Source organism: Canis aureus, chromosome 36, assembly GCF_053574225.1.
Source record: "Canis aureus isolate CA01 chromosome 36, VMU_Caureus_v.1.0, whole genome shotgun sequence".
Taxonomy (NCBI): Eukaryota; Metazoa; Chordata; class Mammalia; order Carnivora; family Canidae; genus Canis; species Canis aureus.
In genome coordinates, this window is record NC_135646.1 from 34,959,993 (window position 1) to 34,976,567 (window position 16,575).

The window sequence follows — 16,575 nt, forward strand, 5'->3', positions numbered from 1 at the left end:
CCTGTCAGCGTGGACACGGCCCCACGTCCTCCTCAGGCCTCCAGAGCGCAGAGGGGCTCCTGTTACTGCTGGCGGACGAGGCCTACTGTGCACGTGCGTCCTTGACCCGGGCCTGGGTTCGGGCGCCCCCTGCGGGACGCTCAGGAGCTGAAGGAGGCCTTGCAGGAGGCGGCGTCCCAGCGCCCAGGGCGGGACCTGCTTCCTTCCAGGCTCCAGCTGAGACCTAGGAGCTTCGGAAACGTCGCGCTGAAATGGAGCACAACACCCGGCTTCCCCAGAAATGCTTAAGGACAATGAATTTGAACCCACAGGATGCGAAATGAAATGTGGACCAAACTTTTACCACGTCTGCCAAGACTCAACCCTCTTCCACTGTGGGCGGGACCGCGGGCTAGTGCAGCCGCCCTGGAAACAGTCAGGAGGCTCCTCAGGAAGTTACCGATAGACCTGCCCTGCGACCGGCAGGTGCACGGCCTGGAGCTCACTCTGAAGATACAGATGCAATGAAAAGCCGGGACACCTGCGCCCCAATGTCTACAGCACCCGGGTCCACAGTAGCCACACTGTGGCAGGAGCCTCGGTGCCTTCAGACAGATGATGGATAAAGAGGATGGGAGATAGATGATGGTCATAGAGAGAGGAATGGTACTCAGCTATCAAAGAGAAGGAAATCTTGCCATTTGCAATGACGCGGATAGAACTAGAGGGATCGTGTTAAGTGAAATAAGTCAGTCGGGAAAGAGAATGACCGTGTGGTGTCATTCATAGGTGGAATTAAAGAAGCAAAGCAGATGAACTACTGTGAAGGGAAGGAAAAACAAATAAGATGAAAACAGATGCAGGAAATACAGACTCTTAATCATAGGAAACAAACTGAATGTCGCTGGAGGGGAGGGGGGGAGGGGTTAACGGGGGACGGGCACGAAGGAGGGCAGGTGATATCACGAGCACTGCTGTTCTCTCCAACTGGTGAATCCCTGAATTCTAGCTCTGAAAGTAGAATTATACTTTCGTTATAACGAAAACACTATACGTTAATTAATTGGGTTTAAATTAAATTAAGTTAAAAAATATCAGTTGCATCAGAACACATTTCCTTCTGGACTCTCTGTTCTGCTCCTTCAGCTTATGCTGGAACCACCCCCTGTGGGTCTAAGTAGGTGCCACGCCTCGTTCATGGCCCAACCCAGGGCTAGAACTCAGGACCCCGAGATCAGGACCGGAGGGGAGGTCAGGAGTCAGATGCTTAACCGACAGAGCCAGCCAGGGGTCCGAGAACCACACTGCTTTATCCTGTGTCTCTGTGACATCGTTTGAAATAGGAAAGTGCTGCGTCCCGCTCTGTCCTGCTTTTCCAATACTGATTTGCTGTCCGGGGTCACTTGTGAGGGCTGACGGATGTTAGGTTTTTTTTTTTTTCCTATTTCTAGGATCTACCACCATGATTTTGATAGGAATGACATTGAAACCGAGGGTGGCTTCAGGAACTGCGGACACTTTCACAAGATGAGGCTTCCACCCCACGAGCCCAGGATGACCTCCCAGAGCCTGGTATGGCTCAGTGCACACGTCTTGTGCTCCTTTGGTTCAGGCTCATTATTTATTCTCTGTGATGCTCCTGAGAAGGGAGTCACGTCCTTCATTTCCTTCCTGAGTGCTCATTATTGGGACACAGCAAGGCTACTGAGCTCTGTAGGTTCAGTTGGTGTCCCGTGAATTTACTGAATTCAATCACTAGTTCTAACAGGTTTTGGTGTGGGCTCTCGGGTTTCCTGTTTCTAGTACCGCGTCTTCAGCAAATAGGGACAGTGTGACGTCCCCCTTCCAGGTGTGAAACCTTTGCTGTTTCCTGTCTGTTGACTACATTAGGACTTCCAGTGCTGAGAGGGGACCTCCTTGGCTTGTTCCTGCTCTTAGGGGAGACGATTTCAGGTTTTCACCCTTGAAGATGATGTCAGCTTCCTAGCGGCCTTTATTCTGTTGATAGACATTTCCTCAAAACACACTATGCTTTTGATGCTGTATTTTGTCAAATGTTTTTTGTGCAACTCTTGAGAGGATCGTATGCTTTTTGTCCTTTCTCTCGTTTTTCTTTTTTTTAAGATTTTATTTATATATCCTTGAGAGACACAGAGACACAGAAAGAGAAAGACAGAGACACTGGCAGAGGGAGAAGGCGGCTCCATGTAGGGAACCCAACGTGGGACTCGATCCCGGGACTCCAGGATCACGCCCTGGGCTGAAGGCAGGCGCTAAACCGCTGAACCACCGGGGGCTGCCCCATGTTCTTTCTCTGGTTAATGTGATGGATCCTGCTGACTCATGGACAGAGGGGCCGTGGGTAGGACACCTGTGTCTCTGCCTCTCTCTCTCTCTCTTTCTCTCTCTCTCTCATGAATAAATAAATAAAATATATTTTTAACAAGTATATTGTAGGGCAGCCCTGGTGGCTCAGCGATTTAGCGCCACCTTCAGCCCAGTGTGGGATGCTGGAGATGCAGGATGGAGTCCCACGTCAGGCTCCCTGCATGGAACCTGCTTCTCCCTCTATCTGTGTCTCTGCCTCTCTCTCCCTCTCTCTCAAATAATAAATAAATAAATAAATAAATAAATAAATAAATAAATAAATAAATAAAATGAAAAAGTATATTGCAGCTATATTGGTAGCTATATTAATCAAGTGTGTTGTTTTTACATTTTATGGTGACTGGACCTAGCAAGTCTCTACATCAAAAACCATCACTTCTAGTCCTCACAACAGTGTCACGGGACAGGCGGTATTATTTCCTTTTTATAGATGAAATTGATGACCTCAAGCACATGCGGTTCCTTCCCTTTCTTTTGTCTGTTCAGAATATACAAGCTATAAGTGAGTAAATTGCAAGAAACCCACTTGTGTGACGAACACCTCTACTTTCCTCAGAATATTTTTCTCAATTCTGAACTCCTTATCTATCTTACTACTCCTTTTCGAATAACTTAGGATACATTTTCCCAGGACTAGTTCAGAGAACCAGTCCCTGGATTAATGTCTTTCCCTAAGTATGAATCAGTGACCTGAAACAGACCCAGCATACACAGATTCTCCTACTTATTCAACACCCATCCATTCCAAAAAGAAGTCTATTTGGCCTTCTATATGGCAGGTACAGAGACAGGCTCCGTCCCCACTGGGTTTCGATCTATGTCCCAGAGTACTATCTGCAGTCTTTTGAACTTCATATCAGGATCCTTAATGCTGATTTCTGAGGGCAAAACAAGCAAGTCCACAGTTCTCCTTCATGCTTCCCCAGCAGACCCTTGGGTTCTCTCCACAGAGTTGAACTGTTATGGAGCCATTGGTTGTGTAGGTCAGTCACAGAGCAGCATTGCCATCCAAAACAAAAAGGAGGAAAAAGGAGTTTGGAAGTAATTGGGTCTCACAAATTGTGGGGAGGGAATATTGAAACTGTGACAATGTTTCTTAGTGCACCTTTTCTCAGAGCCACATCTCTCCTGTTCTTGATTGAGGGACAGGAGAGTCTAGGTAGGGAGAAATAGGTAGGGGGCTACAGATTCAGGCTCACAAAGATCCTAAGGATGCTGAGATGTAAGGAAACCAGAAATAAACAAACGAGACCACCCTGCCCTAGGTATGGGTAGAGAGGGTCTTTTTTAGGACAGTCCTCTGTGCCCAAAAAAGGATAACCAGACTCTAAAAAGAAGTAAACCATTAAAGATGTGAAAGATGTTATCACTAGTCCTTACTCATGTGGGCAACCCAGCCTGGGCCCCTCCCACTCCTGAGAGCTTTCTCAGTATCCTTCCTTAATAAACTCCCGTCGCTTTACTCACTCTTTGTCCACAAGATTCATTCTTCGACTCCGTGAGACAAGAACCTGACTTTCTCACTTCATTCTGCCTGCTGCACTTCTCTTACCCAAGCTCCCTGGGAAATTACTTCATTGGCTTAATCCCATCTCACACTCCTCCTGCCTCATATCCTTTGGATTCTTCACCACCAAAGGCCAACGAACCAAGAGATGCAGGGAGGGATAGAAGACCCAGGTGATAGGGGGAACTAAGGCCAAAAAAATATAGTTTACAATTACATCTGCTTTTAAAAAAAAAAGATTTTGTTTATTTACTCATGAGAGACACAGAGAGAGAGAGAGAAAGAGAGAGAGGCAGAGACAGAGACAAAGGGAGAAGCAGGCTCCCTGTGGGAAGCCCAATGTGGGACCCCATCCTAGGACCCCAGGATCAACCACTGAGCCACTCAGACATCCCTACAATTACATTTACTAACAAACTTGCAGTCCATAAACAAATACTTGAAACCGACAGAGTGGGACATTCTTCCAAGAATTCACAGCTGCCTGAATGTTAATGCTTTGCTAGAGGCCAAAAGCAACATTTTTTTGCTGATAGCCAGACCTCCAGGATCCTGTAAATCTTTCATGTGTGAAAATCCTTTTGGAAACTTCTTTGATCTCTAGAGTCCCCATCCCACACAGCAACTTAAAAGATTATAACCAAGGCTCCTCATAATCCTGGTGAAGCTTTTCAGGCCCAGGGGTCCTGTCCCCATACTTTAATAAAAACACCTTTTTGCATGGAAAATGTCTCAAGGATTCTCTCTTGACCACTGGCTCCTGGCCCACAGTACATCACAGGTACATCTCTGAGTTAATTGCATCAGCACATCAGGAAAGTACAGAAGATTTTTGCCTATCTTCTTGTATGACACATTCCGGAGGGGGACATTCCCATCTGTTCGATCTGGGTTTTTCTCTTCCTGGGATATATAGCTAGCTAGCTAGGTAGATGATAGAGTGATAGATCTACTGATAGATCGATCCCAGGAACATAAATAGATGTTTATTTAAACAAACATATAAACAAATCTATGTTTCCACTTAATATATTTATTATTAAATGTATTACTCATAATATAATAATTATCTATAAACAGAACTATATATTTATATTTAAATATGCAAAATAAACATTTCTATATCTAATCTCTATACGTCCATATATAGATCTCCCTATAGAGATAGAGACAAAATGGTTAGAAATAGATGTGTGCAGAAAGAGAGAGAAATAGATATAGACCTATAAATATGGAGAGGATCTGCTTTCAAATTCTATCCAACGACCTCTCCTCACAGGCACAGGCAAACGCACACACTCAAGAGCCTTCTGGTATGTGGCCATGACAGGAAATAACACCCCTTGAGATGCCATCTCTTCTCCAACTTAAAGGTACCCGCTTTTCTCCAAAGAAGACCTACACAGAGTGAGAAAGCACATGAAAAAATGTTCCACGTGACTTTTCATCAGGGAGATAGAAATCAAAACCACAATGAGATACCACCTCACACCAGTGAAAATGGGGGAAATTAACAAGACGGGAAATGACAAAGGTTGGAGAGGATGTGGAGAAAGTGGAACACTCTTGCATTGTTAGTGGGAATGTGAACTGGTGCAGCCACTCTGGAAAACAGTGTGGAGGTTCCTCAAAAAGCTGGAAATGGAGCTATACTACAACCCATCGATTGCACTACTGGGTATTTACCCCAAAGACACAGATGTAGTGAAATGACTGGACACTTGCACCCCAATGTTCACACCGGCAATGTTAATAGCCAAACTGTGGAAGGAGACTTGATGTCCTTCAACAGATGAATGGATAAAGAAGATGTGGTCTATGTATACAATGTATTATTATTTAGCCATCTGCAAGGATGAATACCTACCATTTTCAGAGAGAGAGAGAGAGAGAGACAGAGAGAAAGAGAGAGAGAGAGGCAGAGACAGGCAGAGGGAGAAGCAGGCTCCATGCACCGGGAGCCCGACGTGGGATTCGATCCTGGGTCTCCAGGATTGCGCCCTGGGCCAAAGGCAGGCGCCAAACCACTGCGCCACCCAGGGATCCCAATTTTTGCCTTATTCTTAAAGAGTACCTTCGATGGGAACAAAGTAAGAATTTTATATCAGAAGGAAAGTAAAACACTTATGAACACCTCCTCAACCTGAAAAGCAGGAAAGGATATTAAATAGCAAAAATCAGATAAAAATACTTCTTTTATAGTAGACACCATATTGCAAGTGCATTTAAAATTAGCAATGCATAACATTTATTTCCTGGACATTTGTCTTCCAAAGAGTTCACAGTGCTTCAGTGTCAGTTAAGAAATGATTCATGTGAAATTTTTATTAAACCAAATTTACTGGGAAATTACTGCCCAGATAATACTTAATTTTGATTTTATTGAGTTCCTTCCTAATCACTGAGCCTTTTCGTTAGAGCTTTCAACTATAGCAAATGCCTTAGAAGGCCAATTTCTAAGGTGCTATTATAATACCCTAATGGAATCACGTATCGTTTTCCTTCGCTCTGATATGGCACACAGTAGGCACCTGATAAAATACTGAATGAGGGAATGGATAAAATTGCTTTTTATCATTTCATTCAGCAATTTCATTCTTATCTTTGTCCATTTCATGTTCTAATGTTTATCAACATCAACTCAAGAAGGTTAGGGATCCATTAATTTATTAAGTATTTGGTGCATAGCTACTATGTGCAAGGTGCTAGGAATACCAAGTTAAACAGACATAGATGCAGTCCCTAGTTCCCTCCAGGCCATGCTGGTGGGAGAGACGGATACTAACCAAAAAGTGACCAAAAGACAACTAAACAAGATTATAGTAGCCAATATAAAGGTAAATATGCAGCTTAATACAAGTACATATATAAGAAGGCTTAGTCTAACTGGAGCCTCAGAGAAGATGACCAGAAGAAGCAACATTTATATTAAGACTTAGAGAAAGGAGAAGGTAAGTGGTAGAAGGAGAATATTATGAGGAAAAGGAAGGTTTCTGCCTCTGAATTGTAGGGCTCTGGGCAAGTCCCTTGAGCTTAGGCTCTGAACCTACTTCTTTCTCTGCAAAACTGTGACAATAATAATGCCTGTGCCATAGAGCTCTAATGATAAAGAGTTGGACTTTATTTGTACAATATCTAGGATGTTAGTAAGTACTTAATAAATATTTCCTGGTGGCCATAACAGCCTGGAGCCAGGCGTCCTGAGTTCGAATCCACTTAACTAGCTAGGTTAACGACCTTGGACAAGATGTTTTCTTCCTATCTATCCTTTAGTTGGCCCATCAAGATAACGTTATCTGCCCATAGGGTTGTTGGAGGATCCCATGAGTTCTTTTATGTGAAACATGACACAATTCTTGGCACATAATATGTGCCATATGAATGTTAACTTATATTAGCAATAAAGAAATCCTACAACAGTCTAATGAGGTGTTTAGAAATTATTCTATAGCTTTTAAGGGAATTGAAATTCAAAAAGAACTTAAGTGCCTGTCCGTGTTTACGTAGCTAACCAGTTCATTATCTGAAACCCAAACTCACAATTTCTGATTCTAACCTCACTCCAAGAGGCCTCCGCAAGCCCAAGAAAAAATTGCCTTCCTGGGATCTCAAGGAAGAATTCTTAACATAATAATAGGACCATTGGTAATAATGTCTCTTGGTTCTTTCCAAATCCATAAAGATGCATTTCCTGATGAGTGACTGAGCTATGAAGAGATGAGGAACCCTCATCCCTCTGAATTACTTGTGTCAGAATATTTTAACCATACTACTACGGATAGTAAATTATCCTTATTAAGAGGAAATATGTCTCAGATTGGAATCTGAGCAATCAGATGGGCAGAGAAAAACCGCTTTGACTTGCTCTTCATCTTTTAAAGACAAAGGAGAGCTTTTCTATGTTCAAAGTCAGTTGTCAAAATAGCCTTAGGAAATAAGAGTCTGCAGCATCGAATCCGGCTTCACAGCCGGGACGCCCGCGCTCCAGGTCTTCCAGATCCCAAATCCCTGGACCTGTCCCCCAACACACGCTGCCACCAGAGGTCATTTGCAATTGCTCTCTTAGGAGCTCCGGGGAAGGGGGAAGGAGCTAGATAGGAAGACGGGATGCCTGGAGGCCGAGAAAAAAAAATTTTTTTTTGAGGCCGAGAAAATTAAGGCCATTCCACTTTTAGTCCAGGGTTAGCACACGTCCAGCCATCCCACGCCCCTGCAAAGAAGAGCTGAAATTTTCATTACTTCAGTTACAGGAAAAAAAAAAAGTTTACAGCTTAATGTCTTTGAAAGCCCCACATTAGCATAAGAACTGAGCCCAGGCCTAGGGCGGGAAGCCCCTATTAGAATGAGAACAGAGCTCAATGCCCTTGAAGGCCCCATATCAAAATGTAAACAGAACTTGAGAAATTGCTCCAGCTCTTCTGGAGGTCCCCGAGACCAGCCCTTAAAACTAAGCTAAAACCCACCTCGGGGTCCAAGTCCCTGCTCCGCTGTGTCGGGTGTACTTGGATGTAAGCTCGAGCTTGAAAAAAAACCCTCGTGCGTTTCCATCGGTGTTGGCTTCTCGGTGGTTTCTCGGATTTGCAATCTTGGGCACTACAGTCTGAGATAAAAAAACAAAACCAAAAGAAGCTCGGACGCAGGCAGAGTGAACGCAGGGTTCTGAGAGAAGCGGCGGAGACCCAGGGGCTTGGGGGCTCTTCTGTGGAGGCCATCCCCCTCATTACCCACCTCCACACCATCCACCTACATCATCATCCCCCATACCATCCCCCCTACACCATCCCCCTGACACCCCCACACATTCCCTACCCACACTATACCCACACACCATCCCTCCTACACCATCCCCCACACTCCACCACCTTCATACCTCTGCCCCCACAGCATCGGACCCCAGCAAGGACCTGGGGCAGCTGTCCCCTGTGGGACATGCTCAGCCTCCCCGAGGTTCTCTGGACAGCCTGCTCCCATCAGAAGCCCTGGTGTCCCATAGAGTACACAGGGGTTGAAGGGAGGAGGGAATGCCGGGAGCTCCCGACAGGGTGGATGCAGGTGGGTGGAGCACGGTATGCACTGTGCCCTGCCTCCTCCCACTGTCCCTCCTGGAGGGCGGCACACCCTGCACAGGACACCAGCCCCTAACCCAGAGGGACCTGGGTTGGCCTGGCCCCGGGCTCTGTGGGGGCTGGGGTGATTTGAGCCCCCCCCCCGCCCAACACAAAGACTAATGGGATCCAGCCCCCATGGCCCTGGTCAGGCCTGGATACTGGCCCGGGCTGAGCGAGCCCTCTCACGGCTGCATGTGGCCTCCTGGGCCCTGGCTGTGCCCCATAGATCCGAGTCTCTGACCTAGGGCAGCCCTGGGGATCCCGGGACACCCCAGGATGGGGAGAGCAGAGGTAGGCCGGTGGGCCCTACCAACACCCATAGCAGGAGGCAGGCTCCTCCAGGTGCTGGGGCCCCAGGGGGCCCGAGGCCGGGGTCCAGCTGCCCTGCGGGGACCCAGCGCAGGAGCCCATGAGCTGCAGGTCCAGGTCAGCTCTGCTGTCCTCAGAACCGTCTCTCTGGCTGAAACCTCAGGACACACGCCCCCCACCCGGAGTCTACACATGCTCCCAGGTGGGGAACTCCAGCCCCCGACCCCCACCCCGTGTGATTCTTGCCCTCCCCTAAAGGACAGAAAGGTCTCCCTCCCCAGGGGAAGGCGTGCACTCTGGGCTCTGAGCCCGTTTGCTGTAGCAAGTCAAGAAAGTGTTGTGGTGCGAAAATGCACAGCCAGCCCATTTCTGTGTCTCCAGGAACTCTGTGCACGGGGCCTGGAGAGACCCCCAGAGAGGAGAAGGAGGCACCACCCAGGCCCCAACCAGCCCCTGCAGGGGCGCCGCCAGGCACACACACAGCTGACGTCCCCACATACCTTCCAGGGGCGGCCAGACACCAGGGTCAGGACCCCACGGACTTTACTGGGCCAGGATTGGCTGGGACAGAGTGACAGTCAGGGAGCCTCAGGTCACCAGGGTTTGTGCAAAGCGACCTAGGAGGTCTGTGCTCCCTCTGCCCTGGGGGCCTGGGCTGGCCGGGTTCCGGAGCACTTCCTCCCCTCCCTGCATCCCCGTGCCTGTGTGCCTCGGGCACAGAGGGCCTGTGGGGCGGTCAGTGTGGCCCTGGAAGGGAGGTCAGGGCAGCAGGCCCTGGTCTTGTGCCCAAGATTGCAAATCCGAGAAACCACCAAGGAGCCAAAACCGATGCAAACAAATGAGGGTTTATTTACAAGCTCGAGCTTGGGTCCAAATATACCCGACACTGCGGAGCAGCGACTTGGACCCCGAGACTAAGAGGTGGCGTAGCAGTTTTATAGGGGCCAGTGGCCCATGGGATACACAGAAAGGTGCACAGTCATGTCGGTCCACATGCAGGTGGCCGATTGAATTACATCTTACCCTATAGTATCCATTTGAGCTGGCCTATTACTTTGGTCAGAATTGGCACGCAGGGGATCCCTGGGTGGCTCAGCGGTTTGGCGCCTGCCTTTGGCCCAGGGCGCGATCTTGGAGACCTGGGATCGAATCCCACGTCGGGCTCCCAGTGCATGGAGCCTGCTTCTCCCTCTGCCTATGTCTCTGCCTCTCTCTCTCTCTGTGTGTGACTATCATAAATAAATAAAAATTTAAAAAAAGAACAATAAAGTTAGAGAACTCTTATTTAAAAAAAAGGAATTGGCGCGCGGTTTTGGCGGGCACAAAGCAGAGTTACATTGTTATGAGGCGATTTCCAGTTAGGGTGTGCCAAGCGGCTCGACTAGGGTGGGGCAGCGCCTTAAGCAATAAGCAGGTTATGTGGGGGTCATACAGGAGGTGGCAGGTGTAGCACAAAATGGAATCAGTCCTGCTCTGCTTGTCCAGGGGTAGGGGATTTTTGTTAAATTTCCTGGGTCCCACATTCACCCCTTTTTCAGAGGATCCTATGCAGGATCCAATCAAGGGTCCAGGTTGCTCTTAGAGTGAGCCAGGTGGAATGATTAAACCAGGATTTTAACCAACCTTGTTGCTGTTCTCGCTGCCATTTATATTCCAGCAAAGAAGCAACATTCTACGTGTAAGGCAGCACATAACCCCCCCCACACACACACCCTTTGTTGTAAGAAGGCTAAGTCTAATCCCTTTCTATTTTGAAGGACAACCTCAGACTAGGGAGTCTTGGAGGTGCGAAATTAGTGAGAACGGCGCAGTCTTAGCTTTAGGGGATTGTCCTTGTCCGGTTGGCCTTTCCATTCTGGAACAAAGTTCTTGAGAACGGTGTGAGGGTCACCTGACTGGACGTGGGTGTGGTGGACTCGGGGAGTAATCCCGTCGACCTTGAGAGCGGTGGGAGTGGTCAGGATCATGATGTAAGGTCCCTTCCAGCGAGGTTGAAGTGTCCGGTGTTGGTATCTCCACACGTACACCCAGTCACCTGGCCGATATCGATGGGGATCTGGGGGTGGCCCAGTCTCATAGAGGGCCCTCAGTTTAGGCCACACCTGCTCATGGGTTCATGACATTTGGAAGGAGAAAAGAAGTTGGCGACCATCAAATTCAGCAAGCACCTCAAGTTTTAAAATGGGGATAACAGGTGGAGGAAGACCGAACATGATCTCGTAGGGAGTCAGTCCCATCTTATATGGGGAGTTCCTCACCCTATATAGGGCGAAGGGGAGGAGAGTCACCCAGTCCCCGCCAGTCTCCAGGGCTAATTTAGTTAAGGTCTCCTTTAATGTTCTGTTCATCCTCTCTACCTGTCCTGAGCTCTGGGGCCTATATGCACAATCTAATTTCCAATCTGCCCCAAGTACTAATGCCACTCCCTGTGTTACCTTAGAGAAGAATCCTGCGCCATTGTGTGACCCAATCTTAACAGGAAAACCATACCTCGGTAAGATGTCTTCCAGCAGTTTCTTGGTCACGGTCTGTGCCGTTTCAGGTTTGGTGGGAAATGCCTCTGTCCATAGTGAAAAAGTATCTACAAACACTAATAAATACCTGTATCCGTATATTCAGTGAAGTCCACTTCCCAGTAGGCTCCTGGGCGGTCCCCCCGGAGCCAGGTGTCTGTTGGGCGGTGGCATTGGTTAACTGGCATGAGTGGCAGCTTGCCACGATCTGCTAGATCTTTGCTCGAGAATCTTTAATAGTGATCTTTGCATGTCGTATGAGGTCTTCCATCTTCCTTGTTCCCGTGTGAGTACTCCGATGCGTTTTGGATAGGACTTGCCATCCCAGTTCCTCTGGCAAGATGATGCTGGAGTCTGTGGCCCTCCACCAGCCACACAATCACTGGGTCATAGGCAAGTGTTTGATCCAGTGTAAGTCAGCATCACTATAGTTGGGGGTGTCCAGCAGGGTCCGCTCCCCCGGATCAGGTAGCGTGGTTGCTAAGACCTGGGTCACCAAAAGGGACGCCTCCTTTGCTTTTAAATCGGCTAGCCGGTTTCCCCTGGCTACTGGTGTGTCTGCCTTTTGGTGCCCCGGACAGTGGATGATGGCTAGGGCCTTGGGCAGCCAGAGGGCCATCAGGAGTTCAAGAATCTCCGTTTTGTTTTTAACAGTCTTTGCCTCTGCTGTCAGAAGCTCTCTCTCTGTAAAGAGCTTCGTGGATATGAGTGGTGGCAAAGGTGTACCTGCTGTCGGTGTAGATGTTTATTCGTTTACCTTCCCCCATGGTCAGTGCCTTGGCCAGTGGGATCAGTTCTGCCCATTGAGCCAAAATTCAGGCTGTCAATGTCTCCGCCCAGACGGTCTCTGTCTCCGTAGTTATGGTATGGCTGCCCCCACAAATCAGACTCCTTCTCGGACAAAACCGCTACCGTCCGTGTACCAGGTGGCATCAGCATTTGGCAGTGGCTGGTCCTGGAGATCAGCTCTGATTCCGTACACCTGTGCAAAAATTTCTTGACAGTCATGCAGAGGGGGGTCCCAGTCTGGGTTAGGGAGTAGCGTTGCCAGATTCAGGGTTGTTGGTGGCTTAAATAAAATTCTGGTGGAGTTTAGCAGTAGGCTCTGATAATGGGTCAGATGGGCATTGCTGATCCAGCTGTCTGGGAGCTGTTTGAGTACCCCTTTTATAGCGTGTGGGGTGGTAACATGCAGTTCTTCTGGACTTTTTCTATTATAGACTCGTTCTGCTATTATCACTAAGTCCTGCAAGCTCTTCTCTCCCAGTCTCTCTACTCCGCAATTTCTTTTTAATGTTCAGAGCGGCCTGGTTAACAAAAGCCATGATAATTGCGGCCTTTGTTTCCAGGGCTTCTGGGTTCATAGGGGTGTACTACCTAAAAGCCTCTATGACTCCCTCTAAGAAGGCTGCTGGACTCTCATCCTTACCCTGTCTCACATCATAGACCTTGGCTAGATTGGTAGTCTTGCACACGGCAGCCTGGAGACCTGCCATTAGAGTCTGGCGGTGGACCCAGAGACTCTCCTTACCTTCAGGCGAGTTGTGTGCTTTGGGGAGTAAAAAGGGGTTTTAGCCAAGGAGGGGAATTCTCGATCATGTCCTGACAGGCCAGGATGTTGGGCATCTGGTCAGGGTGGCCATCTGGTTTGTCCCTGAAGTTCACGGCCTTAACCTGTAAGATAATAGATAGGTGAAAATTTCCTTCTCGGGGCCATCCCACGTCAAAGGTTGGCCATTCTGATATGCAATAAATTTGGAATCTCTCTCTCTGTATGTCTATACTCAGAATAAGAGTGCTTCCCTAACATTCAAGAAGTGGGAGAGCATAAGAGACAAAGGTATGGTTTGCATCTGCCCCATTATGTCCCCCGTCCACACCAAGGCACAGTTATGACAGTTCACAAATAACACAAACACACAGTTAACAAGAACACAGTAACACAGACCAGCACACCAACAGGTAACACAGACCAGCGTGCAAACAGGTAAGAACACAGTAACAGACAAACGTTCTAGTGAGGCTGCGGAGACAAGACAGAAAGTAATCCGAAGGGCTGGCAGCCAGCCCTCCTTACAGATGAGGACCCCCGTCCTCCATACAGATAAGGACCCCTGTCCTCCTTACGGATGAGGACTCCGTCCTCCTTACGGATGAGAACCCCCGTCCTCCTTATGTCTGAGGACCCCCGTCCTCCATACAGATGAGGACCCCATCCTCCTTTCATATGAGGACCCCTGTCCTCCATACAGATGAGGACCTCCGTCCTCCTTACAGATAGGACCTCCATCCTCCAGGCAGGGGCAAGGGACGTCTCCTCGAGACCCCCGGTTGATGGCCCACCAGCGCGTCCGCCTAAGCCAATGCCGACCTAATACAGATTGGAATTCCTACAGGTTAGAGCTCTCAGAGAATACGCGCGCAAAAGGTGGAAAAAGTTGAGTGCACTCACCACGCGTGAAACCCTCCGGGTAGGGTCCTGAAGGTCTCTCAGATCCCGGAAGAGCCCCCAAATGTTGTGGCCAAGATTAAGAATCCGAGAAACCACCGAGAAGCCGACACCGATGCAAACACACGAGGGTTTATTCACAAGCTGGAGCGTGGGTCTAAGTATACCCGACACAGCGGAGCAGGGACTTGGACCCCGAGACTAAGAGGCATAGCAGCTATATAGGGGCCAGGGGCCCATGGGATACACAGAAAGTTGCACAGTCATGTCGGTCCACATGCAGGTGGCTGATTGAATTGCATCTTACCCTATAGTATCCCTTTGAGCTGGCCAATTACTTTGGTTGAATTGGCGCACAGTTTTGGCGGGCACAAAGCAGGGTTACATTGTTATGAGCCGATTTCCGATTAGGGTGCCCAAAAGCTTAACTACGGTATGGCAGCACCTTAAACAATAAGCAGGTTATGTATAGGTCATAAAGGAGGTGACAGGTGTAGCACAAAATTGAATCAGTCCTGCTCTGCTTCTCTAGGAGTAGGGGAATTTTGTTAAATTTCCTGGGTCCCGGGATCCGTGGGTGGCGCAGCGGTTTAGTGCCTGCCTTTGGCCAGGGGCGCGGTCCTGGAGACCCGGGATCGAATCCCACATCGGGCTCCCGGTGCATGGAGCCTGCTTCTCCTTCTGCCTATGTCTCTGCCTCTCTCTCTCTCTCTCTCTCTCTCTCTCTCTCTGTGACTATCATAAATAAATAAAAACTTAAAAAAAGAAAAGAAAAGGAAGGTTTCTGCCTCTGAATTGTAGGGCTCTGGGCAAGTCCCTTGAGCTTAGGCTCTGAACCTACTTCTTTCTCTGCAAAACTGTGACAGTAATAATGCCTGTGCCATAGAGCTCTAATGATAAAGAGTTGGACTTTATTTGTACAATACCTAGGACTTTAGTAAGTACTTAATAAATATTTTCGGGTGGCCATAACGGCCTGGAGCCAAGCTTCCTGAGATCGAATCCTTTAGTTGGCCCATCAAGATAACAGTATCTGCCCATAGGGTTGTTGGAGGATCCCATGAGTTCTTTTATGTGAAACATGACACAATTCTTGGCACATAATATGTGCCATATGAATGTTAACTTATATTAGCAATAAAGAAATTCTACAACAGTCCATTGAGGTGTTTAGAAATTATTCTATAGCTTTTAAGGGAATTGAAATTCAAAAAGAACCTAAGTGCCTGTCCGTGTTTACGTAGCTAACCAGTTCATTATCTGAAACCCAAACTCACAATTTCTGATTTTAACCTCACTCCAAGAGGCCTCCTCAAGCCCGAGGAAAAATTGCCTTCTTGGGATCTCAGGGAAGAATCCTTAATCTAATAATATGACCATTGGTAATACTGTCTCTCGGTTCTTTCCTAATCTATAAAGATGCATTTCCTGGGATCCCTGGGTGGCACAGTGGTTTGGCGCCTGCCTTTGGCCCAGGGCGTGATCCTGGAGACCCGGGAATGAATCCCACGTCGGGCTCCCGGTGCATGGAGCCTGCTTCTCCCTCTGCCTGTGTCTCTGCCTCTCTCTCTCTCTCTCTCTGTGACTATCATAAATAAATAAAAATTTAAAAAAAAATGCATTTCCTGATGAGTGACTGAGGTGTGAAGAAAGAGATGAGAAACCCTCATCCTCTGAATTACTTGTGTCAGAATATTTTAACCATAGTACTATGGATAGTAAATTATCCTTATTAACGGGAAATATGTCTCAGTTTGGAATCCGAGCAATCAGATGGGCAGAGAAAAACTGCTTTGACTTGCTTTTCATCTTTTAAAGACAAAGGAGAGCTTTTCTATGTACGAAGTCAGTTGTCAAGATAGCCTTAGGGAATAAGAGTCTGCAGCATCGGATCTGGCTGCACAGCTTGGATGCCTGAGCTCCAGGTCTTCCTGAGCCCAAATCCCTGGGCCTGTCCCCCAACACACGCTGCCACCAGAGGTCATTTGCAATTGCTCTCTTTGGAGCTCCGGAGAAGGGGGAAGGAGCTAGATAGGAAGACGGGATGCGTGGAGGCCAAGAAAATTAAGGCCATTCCACTTTTAGTCCAGGGTTAGCACACGTCCAGCCATCCCATGCCCCTGCAAAGAAGAGCTGAAATTTCCATTACTTCAGTTACAGCAAAAAACCAAAAGTTTACAGCTTAATGTCTTTGAAAGCCCCACATTAGCATAAGAACTGAGCCCAGGCCTAGGACGGGAAGCCCCTATTAGAATGAGAACAGAGCTCAATGCCCTTGAAGGCCCCATATCAAAATGTAAACAGAACTTGAGGAATTGCTCC